We start from the raw sequence: 20,562 nt of genomic DNA, 5'->3' as shown, positions 1-20,562 counted from the left end.
GGATTCCAGGCATGAGCCACCACGCCTAGCCAGTATATGTCTTTTAGATTCTGGGTACAACCAAGAGAAGCTATTCCAGCTCTTTTGTTTTGAAACCAAATTTGCTAGGATTCTGATTGTCAGTAGACAAAATGGATCCTTGTGGCCCTGAACTTATATTTGAGATATGCTTAAAATAAAGGCTGGGTCTACTGAGAAAGCAGCTCATAAACATTTCCCCTGGAGAACCAACTTGAGAAACCCCATTCTTTCTTGTCCTCTTTTCCCTGCATTCTCTTTCCCTTTCTCTCACCCATCTCCTAACAGAGTCAAGATCAAGACTGCTTGAATAGGCTCAAAGGGTAAAGCTAATTAAAAGAAAGGGAAATTGAGTTCACTGTGAAATATGCTGCTGCTTTTCTGATTTTGCCAGGTAGCACCAATTCTGGAGGCCAAAATAGAAACAAACCCTTCTGGATGATGTGCCTTTACTAAGACTCTAGAGTTGGCTCTCCAAAGGGAAGAGGGCACTTCAAGTTGGAGGGACATTTTTTAGCCATTTGGCGACTGGAGTCTTCCTCATGGTCAGGGGGAGGTATCAAATCACTTTTTCAGAGTTTGCATGCTGCCCTCTCCTGGCCTGTATAGACAGGAGTGTTACAGTACATCAAATGCCTTTATTTTCATCCCACACCTGTGTGGGATATACCTAAGAACACAAGAGAGTTTATTAAAAATATTCAGGATGTCTCATCAAAAATGTATACTTGAAGCTAATCAAAAATCTATATCTGAAGGTAATTAGAGGAAATACATTCATTTTCATTTTCCTTTGGCTCCAGGATTTATACTGAAGCATGTCAATCTTTATATCATCTCACTTTATACCCTTGTGGCTTCCACCCGCTCACGTTCCATCCCCTTAACATCCGTGTGGCTCTGGGACTCTGTTCTACAAATCAGTGCGCCAACACCGTCTGGGTCCCATCAATGTGCTGGCCACTTAAAGACATCTTTCCAACTGGAAGTGGTGGTGATGGGAAATCAGCTTAAGTCATTGGTCAGTGTTGAGTCTGAGGACCACATTTTAGCCTGACATGTGATCAAAATTAATTCTAGACATTATTAGGCCTATTATACCTAATATTATTAGAAACAAAAGAACTATCAAGAAGCAGCTAATCCAAGAAGAAGATGGCACCATAGGCCTAATTTTTAATTGAACACCTTGTCCTTCAAAACAATGTCTTGTGTGACCCATTTAAGCCAAATGCTGGGCACGTTTTCCCTGGTTGAAAGAATTCTTTTTTGTCCGTAGATACTTGAAGGACCCTGATACTGAGAACATGCCTGCAACCTGGCACGTTGCACAGGGGCAATTGCTGTAGCAACACTGAAGTACAAAAGTGGCTGAACTAATCTGCTGAGTGCCTGTGCCTCTGCAGTCTCTCAGTGTCTGCCCTTGACCCAGACAGGCCAATCCTCTCCATATCAATAAGAACTGAGAGTCTAATACCATTCCTTTGCATTAGAAAAAGAGATGTTTACTTTAAAGAGATTTAAAGGCATGTACCTTGTTTAAACTTTCCCAAACTTATAACTAGAGGGTATGTAAAGCTCTGTCTGGCTCTACTAAGATTCATAGAGAATGAACTGTTGATTACCTCTCTCGGTGAAGAATGATAGCACAAAACAATGAATAATCACAGCGTTGTTTATATTTATCTTTGAAAAGCCATCAGTGTCTCCTAGTCTATACAAAGTGAATATAATCCGTCTCACACTCACAAAGTTGCTACCAACACACCCAACATTGCTTTAGAGTTAGAAAGATAAGACAGAAATAGGTCCCAACTTATTGCAGCTATTTTATTTATAAAAGATTGACAAATGCTCACAATCATACAAAACAACTCTTTACCAATAGAATGTAGTTGGGTCGATTAACTTATATTTATTTGCACAGATCAGTTCTTTACAGTTTCTTTCTGATGTAAAAGGAAAAAAAATTTATCTATAAAGTTAAAATGCCTTCTCCTAAATATAATATTCACTTGCCATGTCTATACTTTGACACGATTTCAAAAAGCACCCGATTAAATCATTCAGATCAGTCAATGGGCAAAAACTATGAAGTTTTCCTGACTCTGTGGTAGAGCTAAGCATGCATTTCCTTTAATGACAGAAAGAACATGTTCATCTGATAAGAAACAAAAAACAAACAAACAAAAAAAGGTCGATATAAATTCCCCACTGTGATATACAACACAAATACCTTTCTTATAACTTTCTTATCTTCCTTGGTCGGGCACATGTCTTGGGACAAAGGCTACCTTGAAAACTAAGCACGGCTGAATGGTGAGTCGATTGTGAATTATCAGTGAATGGTTTGGATATGATCGACTAAGACTCCACTGGGAAGAGTGCTGTTTAGACGAAAGGTAAGGTATTTGATTGCCCCTGCACCTGCTGCAGAGCCATTCTCTGGCTGTACTGGAGTCCCAATCTGTTCCACTGCAGAAAAAGCACTTTTCATAGGGATTCAGAGCCACATGAATACCAGCCAGCCCTTGAAGACTGCAAAGCAAGACCAATTTTTTAACTGACTTCTTGCAGTCCCCTCTGGCTTTTCCCAGGAAAGACTGAACTCATTAAGCAATGCTAATTTAATCACAAGTCATCAAGGGGTGGGGAGTTATATAACTATCTTTAAAATTTCAAATCAAACATGATAAAATCTCAGGAAATAGATTTTTTTAACAAAACCCACACCTCAAAATAAAAAAAAAAAAAGAAATAGAAGTTTATGAGTTTTAGGATCAAATAAAATAAAATCAAACATCAATATTTTCTTACAACTATCACATCTACTAGATAGTTCCAATTCATGACTTTTTAATGTAGTAATATGTGAGATCCTGGAACTGAACGTGCCTGGTGTGCAGAATACAAATGCATTTTTAAACTCGTAAGACAGTGTAGAAATAAGTCAGGTACACAGGAAGGATCACTGACAATCACATTAAAAAATAACTACCTCCCTTCTCTCTTCTCCTTCAACCACAGCATAGTGATAATAGTGATATTTCCCTTATGAGGCGAGTGCACCTTGGCCATATGCTTTAAAAAATCAAAACTCTGCCGAAGTCCGCTGTGGTTCCTATTCCTGCAGGGAGGATATTAACCTGGTAGGTAGGTGGGAGAGGTTCATAGCCCGCTTTCTAACAATTGGATGGTGTTTGCCTCGCTATAGTCATGATTAGAATGGCGGTCACCAAGAGGTATTTATTGGTGGTATGACAACATATTGGTATTGACGTTATTTAAAAGAGAAAGAAAGAGCGATCACGGTCAAGTTTGAAGGTCCTTATTTTACACCCACGCATAATTCAATAGGTGAATAAACCTTGTGGCCCCCAGACACACGCCGACAGCTTGAATTACCCGGGGTGAAACCGGCGAGACGTTCACTCAGGGCTTTCGGTCCTGACCAGCCACGGAACAAACAATGTCAATTCATTCTAAGTGCCTGGTGAAGGTAGAAATCAGAAACCGTGTCTGTGTCACATTAGTCGTGACAAGCTGCGTACCTGCGATGACGTGATGGAAGCCTCCTCCTCGGGTCCCTTCTCTCTCTCTCTCCCTCTCCCTCCGCCTTCTCTGAGTTCTCTAGTCCACAGCGGGGTCTAAGTTTGGTCTCCCGCCGCCGCTTTCGGTTCGACCGCAGCCAGACTGCAGCAGACGCCCATAGGAGAAGCGCGCCGGCTGAGGGTGCAGGGGAGGCGAGAGCGCGCCCCGCGCCGCGCGGTCCCAGGCTGGCTGCTCCTGCAGATGTGAAAGGAGCCCGGAGACTTAGCTCTGAATCCTCTCGGCGCTGCACGGGGATATTATCAGAGTCTGGGATTTCTATTGGCTCTGAACACCAAACAAATCACACCAGCCACCCCCCTTCTCTGTTTCACTCAGCGCTTGTTTCTCATCTAACCCACAAACATTGCAGCCACACCACACACTTCAGTCGCTTGCAATGTTTCTCTTTTCCTCCTTCCAGTCAGTGGATTTACAACCCTGTGGTCAGCTCTAACATTTTTTTTAGCAGACTTCCAATTCTAACCTTCTTGTTTATGTAGAGAAATTCTCCCTCCATCCCCTAAACCAGAAAAAAAAAAAAAAAAAAAAACACTCATTCCCTTCAGATCTTCTTCCTTTTGCTGATGGGTTTCCAATGTGAAGAATGTAGAAAGCCTGTGTGTGATATGTCTGACATTCTCATACACGTGCGCTTACACACACACACACACACACACACCAGGCTCCTTTTGTTTGCAGTAACTGAGGCCAGTGAAATAAAAAGCAAGCTGAGCCTAATAACCTAAGTGAGAGCTTAACTAATAAAATCTTGAATGAATTCAGTGCAAAACACCCATTGCTTGAATTTGTTTTCTGTTCCAAATAGTACTTTGGTCATTATTATCCTGATTTTTGTTTATTGAATGCAGAGATTTCTAATGCAAATCAGACTCTTCAACATCCAGAGAACATAAAACACTGACGCCAGACCAATTCTTGTGCTCCACGGGCTTGGTGCGTTATACCAGAAGCGTATTGTGACGCCTAAGCGCTTGCTCTTTTCATTATTTTTTGAACTTCTCACCACTGATCATCTCAGGACTGAGACTCCCTTAGTGTGATTCACCAGCCAAAGAAGACTATTCAGACTCTGCTGATAGAGGTTCCTGGATGAAAATTTTTTATCTGTATGTGTCAATAGAGATAAACCTTTGGCCCCTTGGCAGGGAAAGGGCCCAAGAAAAATCTGAGATCTTACAAACTTGGCTGGGGAAATTCAGAATAAAATAAAGTTTCAGTGTGTCTTATAAAACAGACCCTCCCTTAGACTTTCCCCAAAATCAATTTCACTGGTGCTTATGGAAATTTTAATGACAGTTATTCTTGACAAGAAGCCATTGCTTCTGAAATCTCTGAGCTCTGTTTTGATTTTTGACTTGAATTTTTTTTTGCAGTGTTATCCCTTTTGTATACTATTTGGTATTTGATATTCTAGTTCCAACTCAACTCACAGCACATTGGGTTGCAAATTCACAGGAAATAACAATTAGTTCTTGAAATATACTATCACCAAACAGACTACCTGCCTTCTTTCTTACGTGGGCACATTCCAGGAATTGTGAAATGCAGCCTTATTCTCAGAATGGGCCTGCCTGAAATCAGCTGAAATTGACAAAGGAAATACAAAACAAAACCACGTTCAGCTGTTGGTTCCTGCTAACCACAGTCTAACCTCAAATGGCATATCCTTATTGCTTTAACAACTCCAGTTCATTCTCTTTCTTTAGGTAGGCAGCTAAAAACAAAATACTGTCATAAATCTTTGAATGTGTAGAGTGTAGTTCTTCTAAAGATCTCAACAGTCTTAGGAAAAAAAAGGAGTTATAGGTATGATATTCCAGATTTTCCAGGTGGAGAAACAGAGTGGAGGAATGATAAAGTGACTTGCTGAAGGCAGACAGCAAATAGAGCTGGGAGAGTGGATGACTGCCCTGTTTGTTCATACAAACTGTTTGACTCAAAGGAAAGCAAAGGGTTAACACAGCTGACTCTCATTCCTGCCTGCCTTTGCACAGAAGAGCTAACAATTCATGAAATCATCTGTCCAACTTGGTAAATAGTCATTTATGTTATTTCAGAACGGGTCATGTTATTTTCAGATAAGTTACCAATAATTTGCCTTCGAATTGCCTTTCTAGAAAAGAGAGAAACAGTTACTGAGAAAACCAAGTAGATCATTGTATTTTGTGCTTGTTATTTTCAGGGCTCATTATAGCTCTTCATAGCACTGAAAAGACAGTGTAAGTGAAATCATGGGTGACTTAAAGTCACAGATCTATCTTAAACTTCATTTTAGATAATAATTCAAGCCCTCTGTCCTTCAGTTAATGAAGAGCAAAACTGGATGATTTAAAGGACATCTATACCCCATCAGTTGTGTGGTTAAGGGAAAATAAATCATCAGTGTTTATTATTCTATATTTAGTCTTTTCATCATTTTGCTACCTTTAAAAGAGTTTTTCAAAGACATTTCTTAAATCCTTCATAAATGACACAGACATCAGTAATAATAAAAACGCTTGCATCTCAGCATGCACAGCAGCGGACAGCCGGGCAGATTCATGACAGAACAATCATTTTATTTTCCACTTATTCAGCCACATCAGGATCATCATGCTTAGTTCAGTGTGGCACTTTTTACAGGAGATATTCACAAATTGGCATGTATCCAAAGGAGTTGATAAGATGATGATTCTGAACATTATAATTTATAAGAGATGCAAGAGAGAATCAGGCATCTTGGAGTAGGAACTGAGGTGAAAATGATAACATTTTCAAACAGTAAAGGTAAAAGAGGAAATATGTCTATTATTCATATAATGCTTCAAATATATTGTCATTTTTATAAACATTTTCTTTCTTGATTTTTTTAAACAACTCTATGAGGAATGTAAGATAAATGCTACTAGGCTAATTTTGTAGATTAAAAGAGTTTTTATAGTAAAGTCACCCTGATGTAGTCACAGTTATGATGCCAGAGGATGGGAATAAGTTGAAGTGGACCCGAAACCCAGTGCTGTTCTGGAGAGAAAATAAGGGTGGGCAAAAATCAGGATAGCGAAAGCCTTCTCAAAATTAAAGCTTTCGGAAATTGAAATAATTTCCTGGCAAAGTGATGATTTGGAGATTTTGATATAGGTCAATGAAGTGGTCAAGAAAAGGACTCACAGTCATTTGCAGAGATTATGAAGGGATTGTTATAAAGGTCAGACTAAGTAACCTAGGGTTTACTTCAGCTCGAAATCATCTTTGATGCTATTATTGGCTTTTACTATATTACAGAATAATTTATAATTTTATTGAATAATTTTCATAGTATGCCATTAAATTTTTTAAAAGATTATGATTATGATCTAAGTATATTTCTGAACTATAGATGACCGCAGATGGTCTTTTACCCTTCTTTTGACATATCTGTGTGTTCTATGATGAATATGTATAATTTGTAATAAGAAAAAAAGTAAAAAAAAAAAAAAGAAAAAGTAGAAGAGCTTATAATTCTTCCTCTACTATACAAAGATACAAGATTTCCATATGACTAGTTTGCTGAAGACTGACATTGCATTCCCAGTGTGATAAGCGTAAGATCACATTCTTGATCTTGTCTGTACCTATTCATGTGTTTTCTTTCTAGCCTAGGTTGGACGCCATTCTAATGCTAATGTTTTCCCCTTGGTTATCTCTTTATTTATCTTAATAGCTCCCTTTTAACTATGGATTTATTGATAAATCCATACGTGCTTGTTTTGTCCTTTTATAGCTATAATTCTTTCTTAGATTATCATAGTTTACTTTTTAAATTGTTAAAGTGCTTTTGGTGCACAAAGTTTGTAAATTCTTCAATTTACTGATTATTCAATATTTATTCCTCCACCATATAAGAAACCTTTATTTTCTAGAAAGTCATTAACTTTGTTTATTAATACTGTATGTTTACATCAAAACCTCAAAATGAAATCTATATTTATGATTCACCGATACATATGAATCTATGCTCTTACGGTTCACAAATTTCAACTGTTCACATGTATTAAATAACATTTATCTCTCTTGTGTCATGGTGATTCTACCCAGAATATATGAGTGATTTATAAGAGTTTTATAGCAAAATATATAGCTCTCACTGTGTCACAGAATAAACTCCTTGTCCATGAGAGTGCCATCTGTCATGTTTGTGTCACCCCAGTGGAGCAGAGAACACAACCCACAGATGAGCTGGGGAAATTAATAGGAAAGGGAATGACCATGTATTCAGCTCAATCCCTATATTTTCCCTTAAGACCCAGGGAGCAGGTGGTTGTGGGTTTTTTTGATTCATTAGCCCATGCTTATTAGATGTCAGCAAGGCCTCTGCGCCGTACTCTTACTTCTGAGATGTGGATGGGTAGAGGTGAAGAGGGCAAAATGAGAGTGAAGAGAAGGCAGAGCCACCTTTGACCTGCATGTGCTTATGACATCATGTAAGTGGTGAACGCAGGAGATGGTTAAACTAAGATTCAGATTGACAAATGTAGCTGAAGGAGTGGCCAGAATGGCTCCATCATGGCACCTGCCACTTCCTTAACTCTTTCCCAGACCCGATAGCCCAGATGAAGGAGACCTAGATAGTAGTATAGATAACTGTAGAAGTATCACATTCATCTGCCCCTACAGCTACAGACACCAGACTAGGAGAGTATGCTGGACCCAAAGGGAGCCAATCTGCCACCCATGCAGAGATAATGGGAGGTGGCTGTCCATCAGATTTCTCCTTTTGATGAGCTTGAACTAGGGTTATCTCTCTATCGTCCGTCTATCTATCTATCTATCTCTCTCTCTATCTGTAGCTAACTTTGTCATTTGATAGCAATAACATAAGCTTAAAGAGTCAGAAAACCAAGCCAGACGCGGTGACTCATGTCTGTAATCCCAGCACTTTGGGAGGCCAAGGCGGATGGATCACAAGGTCAAGAGTTCAAGACCAGCCTGGCCAAGATGGTGAAACCCCTTCTCTACTAAAAAGACAAAAATTAGCCAGTGGTGGCACGCACCTGTAATCCCAGCTACTTGGGAGGCTGAGGCAAGAGAATTGCTTGAACTCAGGAGGTGGAGGTTGCAGTGAGCCGAGATTGCACCACTGCACTCCAGAGTGAGACTCCACCTCAAAAAAAAAAAAAAAAAGTCAGAAAATCAGAGAAGAGAGAGTATACTAGTTATGGTCATGGTTAGAATAGGTGTCTATGAAGATCTAATAGACCTCTAATGTATGTCTTGCGTATGAGCAAGAAAAGATGAGGTCCAGTTGTTTAATCTTTCTGAGCTTCCACTGGCCCTGCCTGTATTTCCTTTGTTTCTGTGTGTATCCATACACCAAATCTCTCAGTGTTTGAGGTCATCTGTGTGACGTTCTCCTCCTTGAAGAGTACATAAGGAAAAAAGCCCAATAGAAAATCAAAGCAGGGACCATAATTTAAGAAGTTTGATACTCAGCCTCAGGCTAAGTTTCAGATGATGAACACTATTGCACTGTAGTTTGGTGCCTGGACTTCGATGTCAACATTGGGTTGAATCCTGAGTCACTTACTGCTTGGATATCCTTGCTTTTTTTGTTTTGTTTTGTTTTCTTTTGTTTTTGGAGAGGGAGTCTCGTTCTGTCGCCCAGGCTGGAGTGCAGTGGCGCGATCTCGGCTCACTAAAACCTCCGCTTCTCGGGTTCAAGCGGTTCTCCTGCCTCAGCCTCCCGAGTAACTGGGACTACAGGCACACACCGCCATGCCTGGCTAATTTTTTGTATTTTAGTAGAGACAGGGTTTCACTGTGTTGCCCAGGCTGGTCTTGAACTCATGAGCTCAGGCAATCTGCCCACCTTGGCCTCCCAAAGTGTTAGGATTACAGGCACGAGCCACCATGCCTGGCCTCCTTGCTTTTTTTCTGGGGTTTCAGTTTTTGCATATATAAAATAAAGTTTACGTGACAATGATGTAAGTTCTAGGAGGATTAAATTAGATTTTCGTTTAGAAGGATTACACAGTGTCTGGCCTGGAGAAAATACTTCATAAAATTCAGGATCCAAGCTCAACAGAGCAGGCATTTCACATGCCAGGAATAGCAAAGGCTACTGAAGCTCAGTAACCAGCGTTTGAATGTGGAGGGGAGAATCTGTGTGTTCAAGATGGTTTGGGGGAGTGTCCTCTCTGGGATTGTTTTGGGCTCCCATAGAGAAGTATACGGATTTGGCTTTTAGAAATAAGCCCAAATCATTTAGAGCTATTCCTCACCAGGGAGACTAAACTGGCTATTTCCATTTTAGAGTACAATTAAAGCAACGTGATATATGAAAAGTCTCTAAGCTCTCTAAGGGCAGAAACTGTATCTTATTTGAGTTTTTCTAACCAGTGCTTACCACTATTCTTGGTACAGAGCTGGCACTCAGTAAAAGTTAGTTGAATAACAATTTATAAACTAATTTGTTAAAAAATTAACTACTGGGTGTGGTGGCTCATGCCTGTAATCCCAACACTTTGGGAAGTCAAGGTGGGTGGATCACATGAGGTCAGGAGTTTGAGACCAGCCTGGCCAACATGGTAAAACCCTGTCTCTACCAAAAATACAAAAATTAGCCAAGTGTGGTGGCGGGCGCCTCTGATCCCAGCAATTTGAGAGGCAGAGGCAGGAGAATCGCTTGAACCCAGGAGGCGGAGTTTGCAGTGAGCTGAGATCCCATCACTGCACTCCAGCCTGGGTGACAGAGTGAGACTCCATCTCAAAAAAACAAAAAAAAATTAACTGATTGATGAATTTATTAAAGGAGAGATGACTTCCTTATGTGGATTGTAAACTGGCACAGAACATAATTCTGAAGAAGGAATCCCAGTCTGTTTCATCCAATAGAAATATTGTTTGAATTAAATGTTCGATGGTGGTTGATTGTATTATTGTCCAAAATATTCACTTCCCTGCCCACAGGACCCATTCCTGAGAAAGGATAATATAGGCCTACTCCCCTGACTGAGGCTTGGCACTTTGGCTTATTGTAGCCATTAGCATATGTCCAAAAGTTCTGTGTGTGCTTCCAAAACAAAGCTTTAAAAGCCATTATGTGGTCTACCACTTCTCTTTTTTCTCTTCCAGAAAACCGATGAGGTCCGTGGTTCCCTGAATAAGAACGGCATGAAGCAGAGCCACAGGTGATGTGAGGCAGACTCATCATATGGGTGAGAGATAAAACCTAGCTGTCATAAGCCACAGGGATTTGGGGTCATTCCTTGACTGTAACGTAATGCAACCTAAACTGACAGATGCTATGCGTTTCTACAGTCACTTTTTTGGAGACCAGAACTCTTATTCATAGATAAGATCCAGCATGCTTGTTAACAGATACATGTACATTTATCTTAGTTATACTGGATGTTGTATAATTGTGTATGCTATGTCATGAAATTCCCATCCAAAAAACTAACAAAAAATGTTTCAGGGTTGGCTCCTGGCTTCCTTTCATTCCCAGTTTGTCTTCACCCCAGTGCCTATTCTCTGAATATAAAGTTCTTCAGAATCCAGGAATCACGTGGTGACTATGACCAAAGCTCATTTCCCAACAAGTGGCCACAGAGGACAAGGTGTGGAGGACACTGGAAGGAGCCCATGACTGATGGGCGTGTTGCCTGATGCTACAGGAGATCCATTGATCGCATCTCAAAGCAGTTTCTAGAGAAGCAGGAAGAATTTAAAATGCTCTGGAGAAATTATTTTCACCATTTGTGCTTTTAAAGAATAGGACGTATTAATTTTTCATAAATTCTTGTTAACCATGGCAATCCACAGTGCCATTATTTCTTAAACTCTGGTTCAGGTTATTTACAAAATAGGTCAGGTCACCCCTTTCCAGCCCAGAGCCAGAATTAAAATAAAACAATCCTCACTCCAGCTTCTGTTCTCCCCCGCACACATTCCTGCTGTCTGGAAGGACCCGAAGCAAACGTTCCTGATATATTTGGAAGGGAACAAAAGTTAGTACGGAACAGCATTTGACCTCTGTCTTGTATTAATGTGAATCTTAGGCTGCCCTGCACGCACTTCCGAAAGCGACATATCTCCCTGCGGGATCAGTGACAGGGAGACAGCTGGCCGGCCTCAGAACGAGCTCCGCCCCATAAGGACTGCACGGCTGTCCTGTTAGAAAAGCAACGGTGAGGGGCTCCTCCCCAGCTGGTGCCTTTGTGGGGACTTTCTCATCAAGAGTCATTACACCGCCAGCGTGGTGGAGTGACATATCTATGGGGATTTGGTAACAACGAGATTCTGTACTGTAGGCTCATGAATTCAGGAATTCATGAATATTGAAGAAATGCACATGGCTCACCGCAAGAAAATATCGATTAAACTTCTTTACCCAAGTGTCAGCATACTAGGAGTTAATAAAGTGAACTAAATTGATAGGTAACATTGATCTCTGACGCAGGCAGTAGAATTAGACCCTGGGTGGGTAAATAAATCAAAGCTGGTAGAAGCACCTGATGACCTCGTGAATAGCTCTGAAGTCAGTCTATTCTTTGGTTTCATATTATCATATTAAATTAAAGAAGACTCTTTAATTTAATTTTTATTTTATTTTATTTTATTTGAGATGGAGTTTCACTCTTGTTGCCCAGGCTGGAGTGCAATGGCACGATCTCCACTCACTGCAACCTCTGCCTCCTGGGTTCAAGCGATTCTCCAGCCTCAGCCTCCCTAGTAGCTGGGAATTACAGGCATGCACCACCACGCCCGGCTAATTTTTGTATTTTTAGTAGAGGCAGGGTTTCACCATGTTGGCCAGACTGCTCTAGAACTCCTGACCTCAGGTGATCCGCCTGCCTCGGCCTCCCAAAGTTCTGGGATTACAGGTGTGAGCCACTGCGCCTGGCCTTTTATTTTATTTTATTTATTTATTTATTTATTTGTTTATTTATTTATTTTGAGACGGAGTTTCACTCTTGTTGCCCAGGCTGGAGTGCAGTGGCATGATCTCTGCTCACTGCAACCTCCGCCTCCCAGGTTCAAGTGATTCTTCTGCCTCAGCCTCCCAGGTAGCTGGAATCACAGGCATGTGCAACCACGCCTGGCTAATTTTTGTATTTTCAGTAGAGAGAGGGTTTCACCATGTTGAGCAGGCTGGTCTCGAACTCCCAACCTCAGGTGATCCACCCGACTTGGCCTACCAAAGTGCTGGGATTACAGGCGTGAGCCACCACACCCAGCCTCGGCCTTTTAGTATTTATTTATTTATCTTTGTATATGTATATGTATGTATTTATTAGAAATCACTTTTAAAGGATGCAAAACAGAGTCAAGCTTGGTGTGAGGCCCTAAAGTCTTCATACAAATCACATTGTATAAGCCCGAGCACCTTGATCCTTTGCAATTCTCAATGGTTGCACCACTCCTCACCTTATTCAACCAGAAGAAAACATTCCAGAGATTTTTAAGTTCCACCTCATTCCCATGCAGACTTTCCTATCTGTTTCAGGCCTTAGTGGTTTCTCTTCATTATGTCCTATCTTTTGGCATGACTTCATGTAAAAATACTTGGTATTACATAAACCTAATATTAGCATCCAACTCTGCCTGCCTTATTAGCCCAATATACCACTACCTCTGGAAGGCGGTGACCTCATGTGCCAGGTGGAGTCCTTAAGACACAAATTAATGAGTTATTTCCTAAATATTATGTCCACCAGCTGCCATCAGTTGTCGAATACCAGCTACACTAAGACAGTTCCAGAGACAGGTTTCATGCTCTAGCTTCCTTTGGCCTATTTTACTTTCATTAGTATATGAATTTCCTGGCATTGCCATGACAAAATACAATCACACACAGGGTGTCTTAAAACAACAGAAATTTCTTCTCACAGAGTTCCAGAGGCTAGAAGTCCGTAATCAAGGGGTTGGTGAGGGCAGTGCTCCCTCTGAAATCTTAGGGGAAACGTCCCTTGCCTCCTCCTGGTTTTGGGTGGTGGCTGCCAATCCTTGGCATCCTTGTCCTGCAGCTGCAGCATTTCCATCTCTGTCTCTGTGGTCACATGGCGTTCTCCTCTCTGTGTGTTTCTGTCTCCTCCTCTTCTAACAAGGACGCCAATCTTATCAGATTAGGGTTCAGTCTACTGGCCTCATTTTAACTTGATTACATCTGCAAAGACCTTATTTCTAAATAAGTTCACATGCACAGAAACCAGGAGTTAGAACCTCAACATGTCCTGAGGAACATAATTTGACCTGTAACAAGGGGTAACTGATATTCTGTCTGTCACCATATCTCCCTGGCTTTTCCCAAGGCCTTTTCCAATCCAGTGGAGCTCCCTTCACTCACTCACTTCTCTTCTTTTTTTTTTTTTTTTGAGACAAGGTCTTACGTCCATTGCCCAGGTTGGAGTGCAGTGGCAGGATCACGGCTCACTGCAGCCTCAACTTCCTGGGGTCAGGTGATTCTCCCACTTCAGCCCCCAGAGTAGCTGAGTCTGTAGGGATGCACCACCAAGCCTGGCTAATTTTTTGTATTTTTAGTAGGGATGGGTTTTGCCATGTTGCCCAAACTGGTCTTCAACTCCTGGGCTCAAGTGATCCTCCCACCTCAGCCTCCCAAAGTGCTGGGATTACAGGCGTGAGCCACCATGCCCCACCCACTCACTCATATCTGATCCCATACCTTCATCTTTGAGTCATACAGAAACCTCAGATCCACTAGTTGTTTAGTTGTTTCTTTAACTTGCTTGCCTCTGCTCTGATAGGGATGCTACTTTTTTTTTTTTTTTTTTTTTTTTTTTTGAGATGAAGTCTAACTCTGTTGCCCAGGCTGGAGTACAGTGGCTTGGCTCACTGCAACCTCCACCTCCCGGTTTCTCCTGACTCAGTCTACTGAGTAGCTGGGATTATAGGTGTGCGCCACCACACCAGGCTAATTTTTGTATTTTTAGTAGAGACGGGGTTTCACTATGTTGGTCAGGCTGGTCTCGAACTCCTGACCTCATGATCCGCCCGCCTCTGCCCCCTAAAGTGCTGGGATTACAGGCATGAGCCACCGCGCCCAGCAAGGGATGCTTCTTAGACAATGTCTGGGAGTTAGAAAACAAATGATCAGAAAATGATTTCATCAACAGAGCTAGAAAAGTACACAGGGATGAGGGAAAAGGAGGTAATGGTGACGAGGACAGTTTCAATTGATAATAGATGTCACAAACTTATATTTTCAGTCCTAGTGATGGTAATAAAAAATCACCAAGAATATATCTTTTGTGTGAGAATGATTTTCTTGCATCTAAACCTGTTATATTGTGAGATTATTTTATTTGGGGGAAATCCCAAAAGACTGCAAACTTTAGGTTAGCCAATCCTGTGTAGATTGTAACATGATGTAATATGTTTCTTTAACATCATAAGAGTTTTGCTTGGTTTGTAGGCTATATCTCCAGTTTCATCAACAGTTGAACAGATGGCTTGAGGTGCTCCATGACAGCATTTGACTTTGAAATTCAGCAGACATCTGCATTGTCACAGTTCCTTTTTTTTTTTTTTTTGAGACAGAGATTCGCTTTTGGTGACTTGGTGACCAGTCTGGAGTGCAATGGCGCGATCTAGGCTCACCACAACCTCTGCCTCCCGGGTTCAAGCGATTCTCCTGCCTCAGCCTCCCAAGTAGCTGGGATTACAGGCATGTGCCACCACACCCAGCTAATTTTGTATTTTTTAGTAAAGACAAGGTTTCTCTATGTTGGCCAGGCTGGTCTCAAACTCCCGACCTCAGGTGATCCGCCCCCCTCGGCCTTTGAAAGTGCTGGGATTACAGGTGTGAGCCACCGCGCCTGGCCCATAGTTCTTATATCATATGTGCAGCAGTGTATTTTGTAAAAGAAATGCATTCCAAGGCCGGGCGCGGTGGCTCACGCCTGTAATCCCAGCACTTTGGGAGGCCGAGGCGGGCAGATCACGAGGTCAGGAGATCGAGACCATCCTGACTAACACGGTGAAACCCCGTCTCTACTGAAAATACAAAAAATTAGCCGGGTGTGGTGGCGGTCACGTGTAGTCCCAGCTACTCGGGAGGCTGAGGCAGGAGAATGGCGTGAACCCGGAAGGCGGAGCTTGCAGTGAGTCTAGATCGCGCCACTGCACTCCAGCTGGGGCCACAGAGCGAGACTCGTCTCAAAAAAAATAAAATAAAAATAAAAATAAAGAAATGCATTCCAAAAACAGGATCAAATGTTTTATTTCAGTTTCTATCAAATACTTACCTGGATTCAATGTCTATTAAACCTTTGTTCTACGGGAACATTTCTAATACCTCCCTGCATCCTCACTTGAATGGGTATAAATTAAATGAAAGAACTAGTATCCCTTTAAGAGTCTGTGGAGCCCTATGCACTCTCAATGGGTTAGCTCAGTAAGTCTCACAACAACACTTTAACTTAGATATGATTTTTCTCATTTTGCAGGTGAAGAAACTGAGCCTTGTTCAACCAGTGAATTGAAGAACTAGAATATGGATTGGAAACTTCCATACTCCAAAACTCACACTTTCTTACTAACAATAAACATTTTTCCCATATACAAGTAATGTATTTTTGGGCCAGGCGCGGTGGCTCACGCCTATAATCCCAGCACTTTGGGAGGCCAAGGCAGGCGGATTACCTGAGGTCGGGAGTTTGAGACCAGCCTGACCAACATGGAGAAACCCTGTCTCTACTAAAAATACAAAATTAGCCAGGCATGGTGGCACACGCTTGTAATCCCAGCTACTAGGGAGGCTGAGGCAGGAGAATCGCTTGAACCTGGGAGGCGGAGGTTGCAGTGAGCCAAGATCATGCCATTGCACTCCAGCCTGGGCAACAAGAGTGAAACTCTGTCTCAAAAAAAAAAAAGTAATGTATTTTTATTGTATAGCACTTTACAATATAGAAATATATGGTTAAAAAATGCATGTTAGTTATTTTTAAAAGAAAAACATTAGACAACTTATATTTTGCAGAGTTTATTTGAGCAAATACCTAACTGGGCAGGACTCACAACTGAAAGAGGTTCAGAGAGCTCCTCTCTAAAATGTGGGCTCCTAAATTATTTAAATTTTTTGGTAAAGACAGGGTCTTGCTTTTTTGCCCAGGCTGATCTTGAACTCCTGGCCAGGTGCAGTGAGTGGCTCACACCTGCAATCCCAGCACTTTGGGAGACTAAGTCAGGAGGATAACTTGAAGCCAGGAGTTCAGGATCAGCCTGGGCAACAAAGTGAGACCCTGTCTTTAACAAAAATTTAAAATAATTTAGGAAGGTGCAGTGGCAGGTGCCTGTAGTCCCAACTACTTGGCAGTTGAGGTAGGAGGACCCCATGAGACCATGAGACCATGAGACCAAGAGTTTGAGGCTGCAGTGAGCTATGATCATACCACTGCACTCCAGGCTGGACAACAGAGTGAAACCCTGTCTCTAAAAAAACTGAATAAACAAAATGAGAAGCAGAAGAAGAAAAAGAAAGGAAAAGAAAGAAAGAAAGAGAGAGAGAGAAAGGGAGGGAAGGAAGGAAGGAAGGAAGGAAGGAAGGAAAGAAGGAAAGAAACAGAGAAAGAGAAAATGTGAGCACTGAGTATTTACAGATGGAACATGGAAGTAAAGTACAGAAATGGCTTGACTAGGCTGGATGCAGTGGCTCACTCCTGTAATCCCAGCACTTTGGGAACCTGAGGCAGGTGGATCACTTGAGGTCGGGAGTTTGAGACCAGCCGGGCCAACATAGTGAAACCTCGTCTCTACTAAAAATACAAAGAAGTAGCCAGGCATAGTGGCGCACGCCTGTAATCCTAGCTACTTGGGAGGCTGAGGCAGGAGAATGGCTTGAACCCAGGAGGCAGAGGTTGTAGTAAGCCGAGATCACTCCGCTGCACTCCAGCCTGGGCAACAGAGCTAGACTTGGTCTAAAAAAAAAAAAAAGAAAGAAAGAAATGGCTTGACTGGTTGTAGTGAGGTGTTTGTCTTAGACACTGTCTGATAAGTTGGTCGCCTTTCCTTGGCTGAAGTTCGGCGCTAGTGTTTGGCTGAGACTCTTGCCGTTTGTTATACTCCTAAATTAGGTTTGCCATTTGTTTATGTTCTAAATTAAGTTGCAGTTTGTTACCTAGGAACTGAAGGTATAGATTCAGGCTCATGCCAAACTAAACAGCCACAATCCCACCACTACAAATTGAGCATCCCTTATCTGAAATGCTTGGGACCTGAAGTGCTTTGAGTTTCCATTTTTTTCCCCGGATTTTGGAATATTTGAATTTTACTGGTTGAGCATCCCTAATTTGAAAATCCAAAGGCTAAAAGGATCCAATGAGTATTTTATTTGAGCGTCATGTTAGTGCTCAAAAAAGTTTTGCATTTCAGATGTTTGGATTAGGGCTCCTCAGTCTGTGTTACCATTTTAGTCTTCCCTTTTTTTTCTGCTTAATTGAGATCATCTACATGTAAATTTTCCATATTGCTTATTTAATATTATATCTAAATATTTTAATAAAATTAAATTATTTATAAATTATTTAATGACTATATAACCACTAAATTATTTAATGACTATTTTAACCAACCCCTCTTATTAGACATTTCAATTATTGTCAGAGATGAACTATTATAAAGAAAATGTAAAAAAAAGTATTATGTAAAAACATCCATATATTCTGAATATTTTCAAAAATAAGGCCAGTTATGGTGGCTCACATTTATAATTCCAGTACTTTGGGAGGCTGAGGTGGGAGGATCACTTGAGTTTAGGAGTTCAAGAACAGCCTGGGCAACACAGGAAGTAGGGAGACCTCATCTCTATTAAAAAAAAAAAAATTCCGGTGTGTTGGTGTGCACCTTCGTCCCAGCTACTCAAGAGATTGAGGTGGGAAGATTACTTGAACCTGGTAAGCCAAGGCTGCAGTGAGCCATGATCATGCCATTGCACTTCAGCCCAGGAAACAGAGGGAGAGGAGACTTTGTCTCCAGAAAACAAAACAAAACAAAACAAACAAACAAACAAACAACAAAAGATAAATTATGAGGAGTGGCCCTAGATTTTTAGATATCCAACTTTTATATAATACTAATTTTCTCATGTTCACCTTCTTAGCCACCTATTCTAAGCTAAATTGGGAATTTCATACATCAATTGAAAAATATTTCAAGGCAGGGTGTGGTGGCTCATGCCTGTAATCCCAGCACTTTGGGAGGCCAAGGCGGGTGGATCACCTGAAGTCAATAGTTCGAGACCAGCCTGGCCAACATGGTGACACCCCGTCTCTACTAAAAATACAAAAACTAGCCAGGCGTGGTGGTACATGCCTGTAGTCCCAGCTATTTGAGAGGCTGAAGCAGGAGAATCACTTGAAATGGGGAGGTGGAGATTGCAGTGAGCCGAGATCGTGCCACCGTACTCCAGCCTGGGTGACAGGCTGAGACTCCATCTCAAAAACAAACAAACAGCAAACAAAAAACCCACACACAAATATTTCAGGCTTCTTGGTTCTGGCAAAATCTTCTTGAATTTTACATTTATTTGTTTGTTTGTTTGTTAATACCCCTCAGAGGGGGTCCAAGACATATCCAAGCATAGTTTGAAACCACAAGGTCTTCATACAAATCACACTGTAAGCCTAGCACCTTGGTCCTCTGCTATTCTGCATGGGTGCACCATTCTGCATCCCCTTTGCCCAGAAAAAAAATCCAGATATTTTCCAAACTCCAGCACATTTCCATGAGAGCTTTTATTCATCTCTATGACAGGAAGTATTCATGAGTGATTTAAATATTTTATGGAATTTATCCTAATTATTTTACTGAAATGCATAGAAGGTAAAACAATAATAATATGGAAGGTAGAAAAAAGAAATTATTAGATACAGCCAAAGTGCCAGGTGGAGTCCCTAAGACACAAATTAGCGAATTATTCCCTAAGCATTATGTCTACCAGCAATTTTTACCCCTCATTCTGATCCTTATGATATTTCAGTTCTTTGACTTTGTGCTTAATAATAAAAACTAAAATCAGGAGACACGTGAAATGCCGAAAATGCATTGTAAAAAATGTATCTAAAAAGTGAGGTGTAATTTAGGGATGTTACATGATTTTAGCAACCTGGTAATAGAAAATTCCTCTCAGAACTATTTATTAGCATGGTGCCCTGTAGCCTGTCTGCCTCGGGATTACCTGTGGTGCTTTCCAAGGATATAAATTCCTCTGCCTCAACAGGGATAAGGGTTGGAACCAGAAATGGTATTTAAACAAATTCCTCAGAGGGATCTTGGCCACTTTAAAATCTGAGAACAATTGCCCTTAATATTTATTTTCCTAGGGGTCAGTCTTCACATGTTTGGCTTTTGAGTGGGTTTTCAGAAACGTGTAACAAACTCGAGGGATGTCTGTATAGTATGTAGCGCGATTAAAGGCTATTCATACACAGATTCAAATTGCTTGAAAATGTATTTTCCCATATTGCCATCCCATCACGTATGAGATGCCCAGTAGTATCATTCATTGAAATGGAAGATTTCGTCATTTGCCCAATTTAGGGTTTGTTGTTGTGTTTGTCATAGTTGTTGTAATGAGAATGACTTGACAATTACATGTGTGTGTTTAAAAGAAAAACAATGGTTGTGTTTTACCAATAGATTTGCTTATCGATTCCTCTTGCCATCCACTCTTCCATCCTAGAGGAGTAAGAGTGTGGATGCTGAGGTTCAGATGCACACTCTGATATCCCAAAGGAAGACCCTGGGCAAACTGCCTCAAGTTAGCTGTTTGCATCCACATCCTTGGAGTATTTTCTGCAAAGTTTATCTTAGACATCTGTTTGCTATTCTGCAATCTGTTTACTTACTGTTTATTTGTGTATGCTCTACTCCTTTAACTCTTAAGATCTTAGTATTTTTCCCAAATCTATGCAGTGGCTCTTTTTTTCTGAGACAGAGTCTTACTCTATCGCCCAGGCT

At 41.2% G+C, this 20,562-nt stretch overlaps 1 protein-coding gene across 1 annotated transcript in view; it reads right to left on the bottom strand.

Annotated features, from left to right (window-relative positions):
- GREM2 (gremlin 2, DAN family BMP antagonist) overlaps positions 1-3,883 on the bottom strand; it is a 123,914-nt gene extending 120,031 nt beyond the window's left edge. The window contains exon 1 of the mRNA XM_525111.8: positions 3,570-3,883. The gene's annotated coding sequence lies outside the window, so the exon portion shown is untranslated. The remainder of the gene's footprint in view (positions 1-3,569) is intronic.
- Between the last annotated feature and the right edge of the window lie 16,679 nt (positions 3,884-20,562).

Source organism: Pan troglodytes, chromosome 1, assembly GCF_028858775.2.
Source record: "Pan troglodytes isolate AG18354 chromosome 1, NHGRI_mPanTro3-v2.0_pri, whole genome shotgun sequence".
NCBI classification, from domain to species: Eukaryota; Metazoa; Chordata; class Mammalia; order Primates; family Hominidae; genus Pan; species Pan troglodytes.
The sequence above is the reverse complement of the archived record's forward strand: the minus strand, read 5'-3'. Positions and strand labels throughout refer to the sequence as shown.